The 14,668-nt window shown below is 50.2% G+C and overlaps 1 protein-coding gene and 1 pseudogene across 2 annotated transcripts in view; one reads left to right on the top strand and one right to left on the bottom strand.

Moving 5' to 3' along the window:
- The window catches only part of GALNT13 (polypeptide N-acetylgalactosaminyltransferase 13), a 1,171,447-nt gene that overhangs the window by 339,478 nt on the left and 817,301 nt on the right, over nucleotides 1–14,668 (top strand). The gene's annotated exons all lie outside the window — the stretch shown is intronic.
- LOC147731580 (DNA replication factor Cdt1 pseudogene) lies at nucleotides 883–2,733 on the bottom strand (annotated as a pseudogene).

The following is a 14,668-nucleotide window of genomic DNA, read 5'->3' as shown; positions in this document are numbered from 1 at the left end:
CCTTCTTTTCGAAAATGCGGTCGCAGAACGGTATTATGATAAAGCACTGCTTTAACTGAACATGCTGACTTTAATTTTTAAGTGTGACATGTATTACCATTCTGTATACTCTATAGATACAGAGAGCAGCTGTAGGCCAGACTCCGTTTGCCTTTTTTGGCTCAGGACATTTCAGCTGATGGCTTGAGTCATCAATCTCACCTTGGATCAGCTGATAGAACTATTTAAGTCCACCATCTTGCTATTAGCTGTTCGAGTATTCCCTACACATCTAAGAGCGAATATTTTAGATCTGCAAAGTACACTCCATCATCACACAGTAAATCCAATGATAATTGGTTTGCATGCTTTGAGGTTAAAGAAAGCATTATTCTTTCATTACGAGCCCTCTGTTATGACTCTGTAGGTAGGCTTTAGCATTTCCAGCATTGATTTATTGCATCTCTGTCAGTGGGCGGCTTTTGTGAACACGCTCTGATGAAACAGCATTTGTTAATAAGCACTGTATTGATAGGCAAATTCGTGGCCACTGTCCAATGCTTGCACTTGCAAACACGATGTCAATTCCCAAGGTAACAATTGATACCGCTCATTTCTCCTGGATCCGCATAGATACACTGATGATAGGCTGCTTGAGTCTTATTATGAAAGGCAGTTCTGCTTCTTTACCACTTTTGCCATTTCTGACTCAGATAATATACATCGCTCCTTCTGTCAGTGTAAAAATAGAGCAGCTCTTAATAAGCGCATTTGCCACATACTGAGCATCAGTCAACATTCCACTGTTTCACACTTGCACTTTAAATCAGACCCTCATGCTCTCACCTCCTACTAATAACAAGCATTTACAATGCAATGGTTTTGCCTTTGTTAAAGTTAGAGCTATTGGCATTGCTCTTGACATTCCACGGTCTTATCCAACTTCAAGTAAGTTTCTTTACGGATCGTGTGAATGCCAAGCCAGCTGGGCACCAGTTCAGCGAGGAGGCGAAGGTGTTTCTCCATCTCTCTCTGCGTCATTGAGGAGCGATAGCTGCCGATCACTCTGTTGCAGGAGACCTCCATGGTCAGAGCTGACTTCTTCTCAGACACAAAGACGTTTCGCAATATCCGGGCCATTTCTGGAAGCCTGGACATCACAGCGAGGCGCTCTTCTTGCTGAGGGTTCCGGGTCATTAAGGCCTGAATCTTCTGAGCTTCCTTTGCTCGGATCCTCTCCAGGAGGGACTCCCTTCAGGGCCACAGGAACGCTGGCGACGGGGCCCGGTTTCACTGGGTTCGCTTCTTTCGTCTCTGCCACGTTAGATTCCACAGTCCGCAAGGCCAGATTTGCGAGAGCTTTTTTATCTTGGGTGTCATCATGCCACGAGCCTTGTTCAGCACATCTTGCGCTGTCGTCAACGTATTGACCTGTGGAGGCAGCGGGAGCTCAGCAGCAGGAATATCTGGTACAGTATCTACATTAAAGCGAGGGTGCCAGCGGGTGATGCTGTCATCAGGCACTACCAAGCGAGAATCCAAAGACTCCAGGAAAGCCCTGTGATGTCTCTTTACTATGTTCAGAATGTTGCCTCCAAAGATGCGGCGCCGCTCCAGAAGGCAAGATGCAGAGAGCTGAGGCCGTCCATCAGTCTTGTCATTAGACACCAAGGGCTCAAGCGTGAGCTGATAGTCGGACTTCTTCATGCCATCCTTGTACGTTGGGATATTGTTTTCCTGACGGAAACGGTAGGCTGTGGGATAAACAGTTTTAATCTGACCAATGTTCCTCTCCTCAAAAGGCTTGTGCATCATATCCTGCACGCCTTGCTTCACTTTGGTGAAGGTCGCAGTCTCACTTCTGTTGAAGAGCATTCCCACGATTGTGTCCATGCTGCGGAACATCTCGGCCAGCACCTTGTACTTGTAGGGTAAAGACAGTCCAGGGGGAACATCCTGGGCAAGGGTGTGGAAATGCTGGTATGCTGGAACAGGGCTTTCCTCACTCCTTTGCACTCTGTCACCGGACTCAATTAGCATGGGTTCCTCCTCTAGGTTTTTGGCTTTCTGCACCCGTTTACGCTCTTCTAACTTCTTCAGCCGCTTTTGGAGAGTCTTGAGATCAGAGGTGTTTTTTACAGGCAGTGCTGTTGTCGGACCCTTGGGGGAAGAGGCGGTGTTAGTAACAGATGTCGTTGGTGGTTTCTTGGTCACCGGAGAGGTTGATAGATTCAGTTTCTGGGTTAGCTCTTGGATTCTCTGCATTCGCGATTGGAGCTCAGCCAGGTTTCGGGTTGGCTCAGCCTTCACTTCCAGAAAACCAGGGTCCTCTTGCCATCGGCTGTCCTGCTTCAGCCCCGGTGAAAGGATGCCGTTGGCCAGGTTCTTGGCATTCTTCTCCAGGGATGTAGGGGTGGACGACTGAAGGACTGGTTCGGAGGTCAGACTTGCAACCTGCTCAAAGGCCGGCACCTCTACCCCGGGGAGGATGAGCTTCTTGCGGGCGGACCGCTTGGCCTCCACTGGCTTGGGGTCGCTGTCGGATTCTTGCCCGACTCGCTTCTTCCTGGTGGCCGAGGAGCGGGGGGTGCATAGGGCGGGCGGGTCCATGCCGGGCGGCGTGCGGGGCAGGGAGAGCTCGACGGTCCGCGAGGGGCTGAGCGCGGCGGGCTGCTCGGCTCTTGCTTCCTTGGGGCATGAGCAGGGCGGGGTGCCCGCCTTGCTCTGGGCGAAATAATCGGTCATCCGAAGCTGGATAATCACGGGTCACAATGGAGGGATACACGATGTTCCGAAAGAGAACCCGGGGGAAGCGGTGACCAATGGACCCGGCCGCGGAAAGTCTCTCAACAAGGTGGCCCCCTGAGACTCGCAAGGCTCTCAGTACCGAACTGCCCCCAGAGCCCTCTCAGGCTCTAAACAACAATGGGTGCGAGATCGCACTACGGGGGGAGGGGCGGACACCGACAATGTGTCCCGACGCCCCTCTCCCCTTGCAGGCACTCACCGGGTCCGGCGGCTGCTGGAGGAGAGCTCCCGCTCCTCGGGACTCTCAGGGGCCGCGGAGGGACGTTCTCTTTCCCCGGGGCTCCTCCTGTGCTCGGGAGCCTCAGGACGGTCGGTGCAGGCTGCTTCCTCCTTCCGGCTCTCTCCTCCTCCTCCTGCGATGACGCGAAAGGGTGCTCGGCCGGCTGGGCCAATCCCAGCGCGGCCCGGGCTTGAAGGCGGGCGCTGCTTCCTCCTCTCACTCGGGGCCGCGGCGGTGAATACACGGAGCAATGCCGGGTGGGCACCGGCCTTAAATCTAAATATTAAGCGAGGTGGGCACTCGCTCGGGGTACCATAACAGCGGCAAGGTCCCTGGCAGGGTGGGCACCTGCCAGCTGACAAAATACTCGAAAATCAGAAAGTAAAGCGCTACCGGCCAAATAAGTAGGCAAGTGCCGGCAATGCCGGACCAGATTCAGGGGCGTTCCCGGCTTTTGGCTGACGTAGCGTTACGTAGCCAAAAGCCAAAAATTCTCGGGAACGCCCCCGAATATGGTCCGGGATTGAAGGACGGAGCCAACTCCCAATGGTTAGCCTCCATTTATGGAGCTAGCCAATGGGAGAAGGGGGCTGTTACCCGACTCCACACACAGATCATAAGATTTTTCCTAGCGCATGCGTACTTTGTACGCATGCATTTGCTAGTCAAAACCTAAAAATGTATACCTTTTCATTGGAGAGAAAGCTCCTTTCTTCTGGATCTGGATAGTTACACTGATTATTCATGTTCAGAAAAGCTGCAAACCACATAGCAGCAGGCACATATTCCGTTTGGTTGATTAGTACAGGCCTTTTCCTTTGGTGACAGCAATGCTTGTAACAGATATGTTTCACAGCTGTCTATTGTGACTGGGGGGCACAGACTTTTTTTCGCATTAGTTTTTAGGGGAAGTTTAGCTTGGTTTACATTTCTCACCTGGTTAATGTATGTCAATTACCTCCTCGTCAGCCCTCCCCGTCCCAGTCCTAGCTACATGAGCATAGCTCCTCCCACCAGAAACTCCCAAGCAACTTGAAACCCATCCCTTCCCTCCAGGCCACACCCATACTCTGAGGCATATAACCCTATGACCTGCCAATCAACAACCTGTTTGTTTTTTCTGCGGAATCACTTCCGAGTAGACTTCGTCGAGGGGGGCACTGGAATTTACCTCCTATCTGGTAAGTGTGAAACGGGATGCTAAGCGCCCGTTTTTAACCCCTATTGTGCCTGTTTTTACCTTGTGGGCATATGCTTTGAGTCCCTGCTGTAGCGGGACCGTGGGGTTGGGGGTCCGGACTGCCCTGTGTGGGGTGGTGACTCCCTGCTGCGGCCTCCCCTCTTCCTGGTTCGTTCCCTGCTCTAGCGGTTACACCCGGGGAGGGAGGGGGGTGTGTGGCTGGCTTTTTCAGCGCGCCGAGGGCGTGCCGGTTTGGCTTCTCTGTCTCTTTAAATACTCTCGGTGCTCGTTTCTTTCGAGCCCATGTTTTTCCCCTTTTTTTGCTTCCTGCAATCCTTGGTGGAGTCTGGGGTTGCGGGGGGGGGGGGGGACTGCCTTTATTTGGTCCGGGGGGACCTGATGTTTGGGGTTCAGTCCTGCTTTGGCGGTTATTTTGCTGGTTTGGTGTTCTCTTCCCCGCATTTCTGTTGTTGGAGCTCCCTCTACTGGCGGTCCAATTTACTTTATTGCCGTTTTTGTGTTACTGGAGGGAATTGCATGGGGCTTGATATCAGGTCTTGGCCTCTTGCTGCTCTGCTTTGGAGGGGCCCTGGGGTGTTTTCCCTGTCCTTGGCCAGTCTCTGCTGTCTTTGGGGGTCATGTGGGGTTGGAAGAAATTGTTGGCTCCGGTCCGCTCTTATATGTTGGGGTCTGGGTTTCTGTTCTCTTATTCACAACATGGAGGATAGAGGTGCAGACGTACGTGAGCTCGGCTGTGAGGAGGAGGTGGTGATCGCTGGTTCTTCCACTGCTCCTTCCATGGCGGATATTCAAGCGATTTGAAGCTGCTGTGGTGGCGGCCTTTGTGGCTCGTGATCCCAAGGGGCCTTAGAGGCAGAATTTGGATGCCTCGGCGGAGGTAGATCCAGACATTGACTCTGATGAGGAGGTGAAGGGTCATTTTGTCCAGGCGGCTGACCTTCTCTGTGTCATTCAACATGTTCGGACAATCTAGGGGTTCCATGGTCCAGTGGAGGGTGGAGAGTCTGAAGACTTCTTCGCTAATTACCTATGGAAAGTTCCTGTAAGCCTACCCATTCATACGTCTGTGAGAATGGTGCTGGAGAGGGAGTGGAAGGATGGATCAAGCCCTGATCTGTTGACTGGGTAGGAGTATTCTGCTTAATTCAGAAACTCTGTCCATCACCACCCCCTTTTCTGAATCGTTTTGTCCACCATAAGCGTGGAAGGGTGTACTCAGATGTGAGTCCCTTGCTCATTGCACCATCAGGATTCAAGCAAGACGGGCCGATGACGGCTGTAATGCCAGAAACCGGTCCCCGGAAGCTTGTTTGCTTCCCAGTGAAAGAATTGGCTTGGTAGTTTGGTTTGCCCTGTTCCCATAATGCATTGGGACAGGGACAGACTAATTTGCATGAAGCCAGGTTCTGAGCTGGGATGGTGCAGTGAGCTAAAAAACGGTGATGGATCAAGCCCTGATCTGTTGACTGGGTAGGAGTATTCTGCTTAATTCAGAAACTCTGTCCATCACCACCCCCTTTTCTGAATCGTTTTGTCCACCATAAGCGTGGAAGGGTATACTCAGATGTGAGTCCCTTGCTCATTGCACAATCAGGATTCAAGCAAGCCGGGCCGATGACAGCTGTAATGCCAGAAACCGGTCCCCGGAAGCTTGTTTCCTTCCCAGTGAAAGAATTGGCTTGGTAGTTTGGTTTGCCCTGTTCCCATGATGCATTGGGACAGGGACAGACTAATTTGCATGTAGCCAGGTTCTGAGCTGGCATGGTGCAGTGAGCTAAAAAACGGTGATGGATCAAGCCCTGATCTGTTGACTGGGTAGGAGTATTCTGCTTAATTCAGAAACTCTGTCCATCACCACCCCCTTTTCTGAATCGTTTTGTCCACCATAAGCGTGGAAGGGTATACTCAGATGTGAGTCCCTTGCTCATTGTACCATCGGGATTCAAGCAAGCTAGGCCGATGACGGCTGTAATGCCAGAAACCGGTCCCCGGAAGCTTGTTTCCTTCCCAGTGAAAGAATTGACTTAGTAGTTTGGTTTGCCCTGTTCCCATGATGCATTGGGACAGGGACAGACTAATTTGCATGTAGCCAGGTTCTGAGCTGGGATGGTGCAGTGAGCTAAAAAACGGTGATGGATCAAGCCCTGATCTGTTGACTGGGTAGGAGTATTCTGCTTAATTCAGAAACTCTGTCCATCACCACCCCCTTTTCTGAATCGTTTTGTCCACCATAAGCGTGGAAGGGTATACTCAGATGTGAGTCCCTTGCTCATTGCACCATCAGGATTCAAGCAAGCCGGGCCGATGACGGCTGTAATGCCAGAAACCGGTCCCCGGAAGCTTGTTTCCTTCCCAGTGAAAGAATTGGCTTGGTAGTTTGGTTTGCCCTGTTCCCATGATGCATTGGGACAGGTACAGACTAATTTGCATGTAGCCAGGTTCTGAGCTGGGATGGTGCAGTGAGCTAAAAAACGGTGATGGATCAAGCCCTGCTCTGTTGACTGGGTAGGAGTATTCTGCCTAATTCAGAAACTCTGTCCATCACCACCCCCTTTTCTGAATCGTTTTGTCCACCATAAGCGTGGAAGGGTATACTCAGATGTGAGTCCCTTGCTCATTGCACCATCAGGACTCAAGCAAGCCGGGCCGATGACGGCTGTAATACCAGAAACCGGTCCCCGGAAGCTTGTTTCCTTCCCAGTGAAAGAATTGGCTTGGTAGTTTGGTTTGCCCTCTTCCCATGATGCATTGGGACAGGGACAGACTAATTTGCATGTAGCCAGGTTCTGAGCTGGGATGGTGCAGTGAGCTAAAAAACGGTGATGGATCAAGCCCTGATCTGTTGACTGGGTAGGAGTATTCTGCTTAATTCAGAAACTCTGTCCATCACCACCCCCTTTTCTGAATCGTTTTGTCCACCATAAGCGTGGAAGGGTATACTCCTATGTGAGTCCCTTGCTCATTGCACCATCAGGATTCAAGCAAGCCGGGCCGATGACGGCTGTAATTCCAGAAACCGGTCCCCGGAAGCTTGTTTCCTTCCCAGTGAAAGAATTGGCTTGGTAGTTTGGTTTGCCCTGTTCCCATGATGCATTGGGACAGGGACAGACTAATTTGCATGTAGCCAGGTTCTGAGCTGGGATGGTGTAGTGAGCTAAAAAACGGTGATGGATCAAGCCCTGATCTGTTGACTGGGTAGGAGTATTCTGCTTAATTCAGAAACTCTGTCCATCACCACCCCCTTTTCTGAATCGTTTTGTCCACCATAAGCGTGGAAGGGTATACTCAGATGTGAGTCCCTTGCTCATTGCACCATCAAGATTCAAGCAAGCGGGGCCGATGACGGATGTAATGCCAGAAACCGGTCCCCGGAAGCTTGTTTCCTTCCCAGTGAAAGAATTGGCTTGGTAGTTTGGTTTGCCCTGTTCCCATGATGCATTGGGACAGGGACAGACTAATTTGCATGTAGCCAGGTTCTGAGCTGGGATGGTGCAGTGAGCTAAAAAACGGTGATGGATCAAGGCCTTATCTATTGACTGGGTAGGAGTATTCTGCTTAATTCAGAAACTCTGTCCATCACCACCCCCTTTTCTGAATCGTTTTGTCCACCATAAGCGTGGAAGGGTATACTCAGATGTGAGTCCCTTGCTCATTGCACCATCAGGATGCAAGCAAGCCGGGCCGATGACGGCTGTAATGCCAGAAACCGGTCCCCGGAAGCTTGTTTCCTTCCCAGTGAAAGAATTGGCTCGGTAGTTTGGTTTGCCCTGTTCCCATGATGCATTGGGACGGGGACAGACTAATTTGCATGTAGCCAGGTTCTGAGCTGGGATGGTGTAGTGAGCTAAAAAACGGTGATGGATCAAGCCCTGATCTGTTGACTGGGTAGGAGTATTCTGCTTAATTCAGAAACTCTGTCCATCACTACCCCCTTTTCTGAATCGTTTTGTCCACCATAAGCGTGGAAGGGTATACTCCTATGTGAGTCCCCTGCTCATTGCACCATCAGGATTCAAGCAAGCCGGGCCGATGGCGGCTGTAATGCCAGAAACCGGTCCCCGGAAGCTTGTTTCCTTCCCAGTGAAAGAATTGGCTTGGTAGTTTGGTTTGCCCTGTTCCCATGATAAATTCAGACAGGGACAGACTAATTTGCATGTAGCCAGGTTCTGAGCTGGGATGGTGCAGTGAGCTAAAAAACGGTGATGGATCAAGCCCTGATCTGTTGACTGGGTAGGAGTATTCTGCTTAATTCAGAAACTCTGTCCAGCACCACCCCCTTTTCTGAATCGTTTTGTCCACCATAAGCGTGGAAGGGTATACTCAGATGTGAGTCCCTTGCTCATTGCACCATCAGGATTCAAGCAAGCCAGGCTGATGACGGCTGTAATGCCAGAAACCGGTCCCCGGAAGCTTGTTTCCTTCCCAGTGAAAGAATTGGCTTGGTAGTTTGGTTTGCCCTGTTCCCATGATGCATTGGGACAGGGACAGACTAATTTGCATGTAGCCAGGTTCTGAGCTGGGATGGTGCAGTGAGCTAAAAAACGGTGATGGATCAAGCACTGATCTGTTGACTGGGTAGGAGTATTCTGCTTAATTCAGAAACTCTGTCCATCACCACCCCCTTTTCTGAATCGTTTTGTCCACCATAAACGTGGAAGGGTATACTCAGATGTGAGTCCCTTGCTCATTGCACCATCAGGATTCAAGCAAGCCGGGCCGATGACGGCTGTAATGCCAGAAACCGGTCCCCGGAAGCTTGTTTCCTTCCCAGTGAAAGAACTGGCTTGGTAGATTGGTTTGCCCTGTTCCCATGATGCATTGGGACAGGGACAGACTAATTTGCATGTAGCCAGGTTCTGAGCTGGGATGGTGGAGTGAGCTCAAAAACGGTGATGGATCAAGCCCTGATCTGTTGACTGGGTAGGAGTATTCAGCTTAATTCAGAAACTCTGTCCATCACCACCCCCTTTTCTGAATTGTTTTGTCCACCATAAGCGTGGAAGGGTATACTCAGATGTGAGCCCCTTGCTCATTGCACCATCAGGATTCAAGCAAGCCGGGCCGATGACAGCTGTAATGCCAGAAACCGGTCCCGGAAGCTTGTTTCCTTCCCAGTGAAAGAATTAGCTTGGTAGTTTGGTTTGCCCTGTTCCCATGATGCATTGGGACAGGGACAGACTAATTTGCATGTAGCCAGGTTCTGAGCTGGGATGGTGCAGTGAGCTAAAAAATGGTGATGGATCAAGCCCTGATCTGTTGACTGGGTAGGAGTATTCTGCTTAATTCAGAAACTCTGTCCATCACCACCCCCTTTTCTGAATCGTTTTGTCCACCATAAGCGTGGAAGGGTATACTCAGTTGTGAGTCCCTTGCTCATTGCACCATCAGGATTCAAGCAAGCCGGACCGATGACAGCTGTAATGCCAGAAACCGGTCCCGGAAGCTTGTTTCCTTCCCAGTGAAAGAATTAGCTTGGTAGTTTGGTTTGCCCTGTTCCCATGATGCATTGGGACAGGGACAGACTAATTTGCATGTAGCCAGGTTCTGAGCTGGGATGGTGCAGTGAGCTAAAAAACGGTGATGGATCAAGCCCTGATCTGTTGACTGGGTAGGAGTATTCTGCTTAATTCAGAAACTCTGTCCATCACCACCCCCTTTTCTGAATCGTTTTGTCCACCATAAGCGAGGAAGGGTATACTCATATGTGAGTCCCTTGCTCATTGCACCATCAGGATTCAAGCAAGCCGGGCCGATGACGGCTGTAATTCCAGAAACCGGTCCCCGGAAGCTTGTTTCCTTCCCAGTGAAAGAATTGGCTTGGTAGTTTGGTTTGCCCTGTTCCCATGATGCATTGGGACAGGGACAGACTAATTTGCATGTAGCCAGGTTCTGAGCTGGGATGGTGCAGTGAGCTAAAAAACGGTGATGGATCAAGCCCTGATCTGTTGACTGGGTAGGAGTATTCTGCTTAATTCAGAAACTCTGTCCATCACCACCCCCTTTTCTGAATCGTTTTGTCCACCATAAGCGTGGAAGGGTATACTCAGTTGTGAGTCCCTTGCTCATTGCACCATCAGAATTCAAGCAAGCCGGGCCGATGACGGCTGTAATCCCAGAAACCAGTCCCCGGAAGCTTGTTTCCTTCCCAGTGAAAGAATTGGCTTGGTAGTTTGGTTTGCCCTGTTCCCATGATGCATTGGGACAGGGACAGACTAATTTGCATGTAGCCAGGTTCTGAGCTGGGATGGTGCAGTGAGCTAAAAAACGGTGATGGATCAAGCGCTGATCTGTTGACTGGGTAGGAGTATTCTGCTTAATTCAGAAACTCTGTCCATCACCACCCCCTTTTCTGAATCGTTTTGTCCACCATAAGCGTGGAAGGGTATACTTAGATGTGAGTCCCTTGCTCATTGCACCATCAGAATTCAAGCAAGCCGGGCCGATGACGGCTGTAATCCCAGAAACCGGTCCCCGGAAGCTTGTTTCCTTCCCAGTGAAAGAATTGGCTTGGTAGTTTGGTTTGCCCTGTTCCCATGATGCATTGGGACAGGGACAGACTAATTTGCATGTAGCCAGGTTCTGAGCTGGGATGGTGCAGTGAGCTAAAAAACGGTGATGGATCAAGCGCTGATCTGTAGACTGGGTAGGAGTATTCTGCATAATTCAGAAACTCTGTCCATCACCACCCCCTTTTCTGAATCGTTTTGTCCACCATAAGCGTGGAAGGGTATACTCAGATGTGAGTCCCTTGCTCATTGCACCATCAGGATTCAAGCAAGCGGGCCGATGACGGATGTAATGCCAGAAACCGGTCCCCCGAAGCTTGTTTCCTTCCCAGTGAAAGAATTGGCTTGGTAGTTTGGTTTGCCCTGTTCCCATGATGCATTGGGACAGGGACAGACTAATTTGCATGTAGCCAGGTTCTGAGCTGGGATGGTGCTGTGAGCTAAAAAACGGTGATGGATCAAGCCCTGATCTATTGACTGGGTAGGAGTATTCTGCTTAATTCAGAAACTCTGTCCATCACCACCCCCTTTTCTGAATCGTTTTATCCACCATAAGCGTGGAAGGGTATACTCAGATGTGAGTCCCTTGCTCATTGCACCATCAGGATTCAAGCAAGCCGGGCCGATGACGGCTGTAATGCCAGAAACCGGTCCCCGGAAGCTTGTTTCCTTCCCAGTGAAAGAATTGGCTTGGTAGTTTGGTTGCCCTGTTCCCATGATGCATTGGGACAGGGACAGACTAATTTGCATGTAGCCAGGTTCTGAGCTGGGATGGTGTAGTGAGCTAAAAAACGGTGATGGATCAAGCCCTGATCTGTTGACTGGGTAGGAGTATTCTGCTTAATTAAGAAACTCTGTCCATCACCACCCCCTTTTCTGAATCGTTTTGTCCACCATAAGCGTGGAAGGGTATACTCAGATGTGAGTCCCTTGCTCATTGCACCATCAGGATTCAAGCAAGCCGGGCCGATGACGGCTGTAATGCCAGAAACCGGTCCCCGGAAGCTTGTTTCCTTCCCAGTGAAAGAATTGGCTTGGTAGTTTGGTTTGCCCTGTTCCCATGATGCATTGGGACAGGGACAGACTAATTTGCATGTAGCCAGGTTCTGAGCTGGGATGGTGCAGTGAGCTAAAAAACGGTGATGGATCAAGCCCTGATCTGTTGACTGGGTAGGAGTATTCTGCTTAATTCAGAAACTCTGTCCATCACCACCCCCTTTTCTGAATCGTTTTGTCCACCATAAGCGTGGAAGGGTATACTCAGATGTGAGTCCCTTGCTCATTGCACCATCAGGATTCAAGCAAGCCGGGCCGATGACGGCTGTAATGCCAGAAACTGGTCCCCGGAAGCTTGTTTCCTTCCCAGTGAAAGAATTGGCTTGGTAGTTTGGTTTGCCCTGTTCCCATGATGCATTGGGACAGGGACAGACTAATTTGCATGTAGCCAGGTTCTAAGCTGGGATGGTGCAGTGAGCTAAAAAACGGTGATGGATCAAGCCCTGATCTGTTGACTGGGTAGGAGTATTCTGCTTAATTCAGAAACTCTGTCCATCACCACCCCCTTTTCTGAATCGTTTTGTCCACCATAAGCGTGGAAGGGTATACTCAGATGTGAGTCCCTTGCTCATTGCACCATCAGGTATCAAGCAAGCCGGGCCGATGACGGCTGTAATGCCAGAAACCGGTCCCCGGAAGCTTGTTTCCTTCCCAGTGAAAGAATTGGCTTGGTAGTTTGGTTTGCCCTGTTCCCATGATGCATTGGGACAGGGACAGACTAATTTGCATGTAGCCAGGTTCTGAGCTGGGATGGTGCAGTGAGCTAAGAAACGGTGATGGATCAAGCCCTGATCTGTTGACTGGGTAGGAGTATTCTGCTTAATTCAGAAACTCTGTCCATCACCACCCCCTTTTCTGAATCGTTTTGTCCACCATAAGCGTGGAAGGGTATACTCAGATGTGAGTCCCTTGCTCATTGCACCATCAGGATTCAAGCAAGCCGGGCCGATGACGGCTGTAATGCCAGAAACTAATCCCCGTAAGCTTGTTTCCTTCCCAGTGAAAGAATTGGCTTGGTAGTTTGGTTTGCCCTGTTCCCATGATGCATTGGGACAGGGATAGACTAATTTGCATGTAGCCAGGTTCTGAGCTGGGATGGTGCAGTGAGCTAAAAAACGGTGATGGATCAAGCCCTGATCTGTTGACTGGGTAGGAGTATTCTGCTTAATTCAGAAACTCTGTCCATCACACCCCCTTTTCTAAATCGTTTTGTCCACCATAAGCGTGGAAGGGTATACTCAGATGTGAGTCCCTTGCTCATTGCACCATCAGGATTTAAGCAAGCCGGGCCGATGACGGCTGTAATGCCAGAAACCGGTCCCCGGAAGCTTGTTTCCTTCCCAGTGAAAGAATTGGCTTGGTAGTTTGGTTTGCCCTGTTCCCATGATGCATTGGGACAGGGACAGACTAATTTGCATGTAGCAAGGTTCTGAGCTGGGATGGTGCAGTGAGCTAAAAAACGGTGATGGATCAAGCCCTGATCTGTTGACTGGGTAGGAGTATTCTGCTTAATTCAGAAACTCTGTCCATCACCACCCCCTTTTCTGAATCATTTTGTCCACCATAAGCTTGGAAGGGTATACTCAGATGTGAGTCCCTTGCTCATTGCACCATCAGGATTCAAGCAAGCCGGGCCGATGACGGCTGTAATGCCAGAAACCGGTCCCCGGAAGCTTGTTTCCTTTCCAGTGAAAGAATTGGCTTGGTAGTTTGGTTTGCCCTGTTCCCATGATGCATTGGGATAGGGACAGACTAATTTGCATGTAGCCAGGTTCTGAGCTGGGATGGTGCAGTGAGCTAAAAAACGGTGATGGATCAAGCCCTGATCTGTTCACTGGGTAGGAGTATTCTGCTTAATTCAGAAACTCTGTCCATCACCACCCCCTTTTCTGAATCGTTTTGTCCACCATAAGCGTGGAAGGGTATACTCAGATGTGAGTCCCTTGCTCATTGCACCATCAGGATTCAAGCAAGCCGGGCCAATGACGGCTGTAATGCCAGAAACCAGTCCCCGGAAGCTTGATTCCTTCCCAGTGAAAGAATTGGCTTGGTAGTTTGGTTTGCCCTGTTCCCATGATGCATTGGGACAGGGACAGACTAATTTGCATGTAGCCAGGTTCTGAGCTGGGATGGTGCAGTGAGCTAAGAAACGGTGATGGATCAAGCCCTGATCTGTTGACTGGGTAGGAGTATTCTGCTTAATTCAGAAACTCTGTCCATCACCACCCCCTTTTCTGAATCGTTTTGTCCACCATAAGCGTGGAAGGGTATACTCAGATGTGAGTCCCTTGCTCATTGCACCATCAAGATTCAAGCAAGCGGGCAGATGACGGATGTAATGCCAGAAACCGGTCCCCGGAAGCTTGTTTCCTTCCCAGTGAAAGAATTGGCTTGGTAGTTTGGTTTGCCCTGTTCCCATGATGCATTGGGACGGGGACAGACTAATTTGCATGTAGCCAGGTTCTGAGCTGGGATGGTGTAGTGAGCTAAAAAACGATGATGGATCAAGCCCTGATCTGTTGACTGGGTAGGAGTATTCTGCTTAATTCAGAAACTCTGTCCATCACTACCCCCTTTTCTGAATCGTTTTGTCCACCATAAGCGTGGAAGGGTATACTCCTATGTGAGTCCCTTGCTCATTGCACCATCAGGATTCAAGCAAGCCGGGCCGATGGCGGCTGTAAAACCAGAAACCGGTCCCCGGAAGCTTGTTTCCTTCCCAGTGAAAGAATTGGCTTGGTAGTTTGGTTTGCCCTGTTCCCATGATGCATTGGGACAGGGACAGACTAATTTGCATGTAGCCAGGTTCTGAGCTGGGATGGTGCAGTGAGCTAAAAAACGGTGATGGATCAAGCACTGATCTGTTGACTGGGTAGGAGTATTCTGCTTAATTCAGAA

Source organism: Lissotriton vulgaris, chromosome 2_1, assembly GCF_964263255.1.
Source record: "Lissotriton vulgaris chromosome 2_1, aLisVul1.2, whole genome shotgun sequence".
In the NCBI taxonomy this organism is placed as follows: Eukaryota; Metazoa; Chordata; class Amphibia; order Caudata; family Salamandridae; genus Lissotriton; species Lissotriton vulgaris.
The sequence above is the reverse complement of the archived record's forward strand: the minus strand, read 5'-3'. Positions and strand labels throughout refer to the sequence as shown.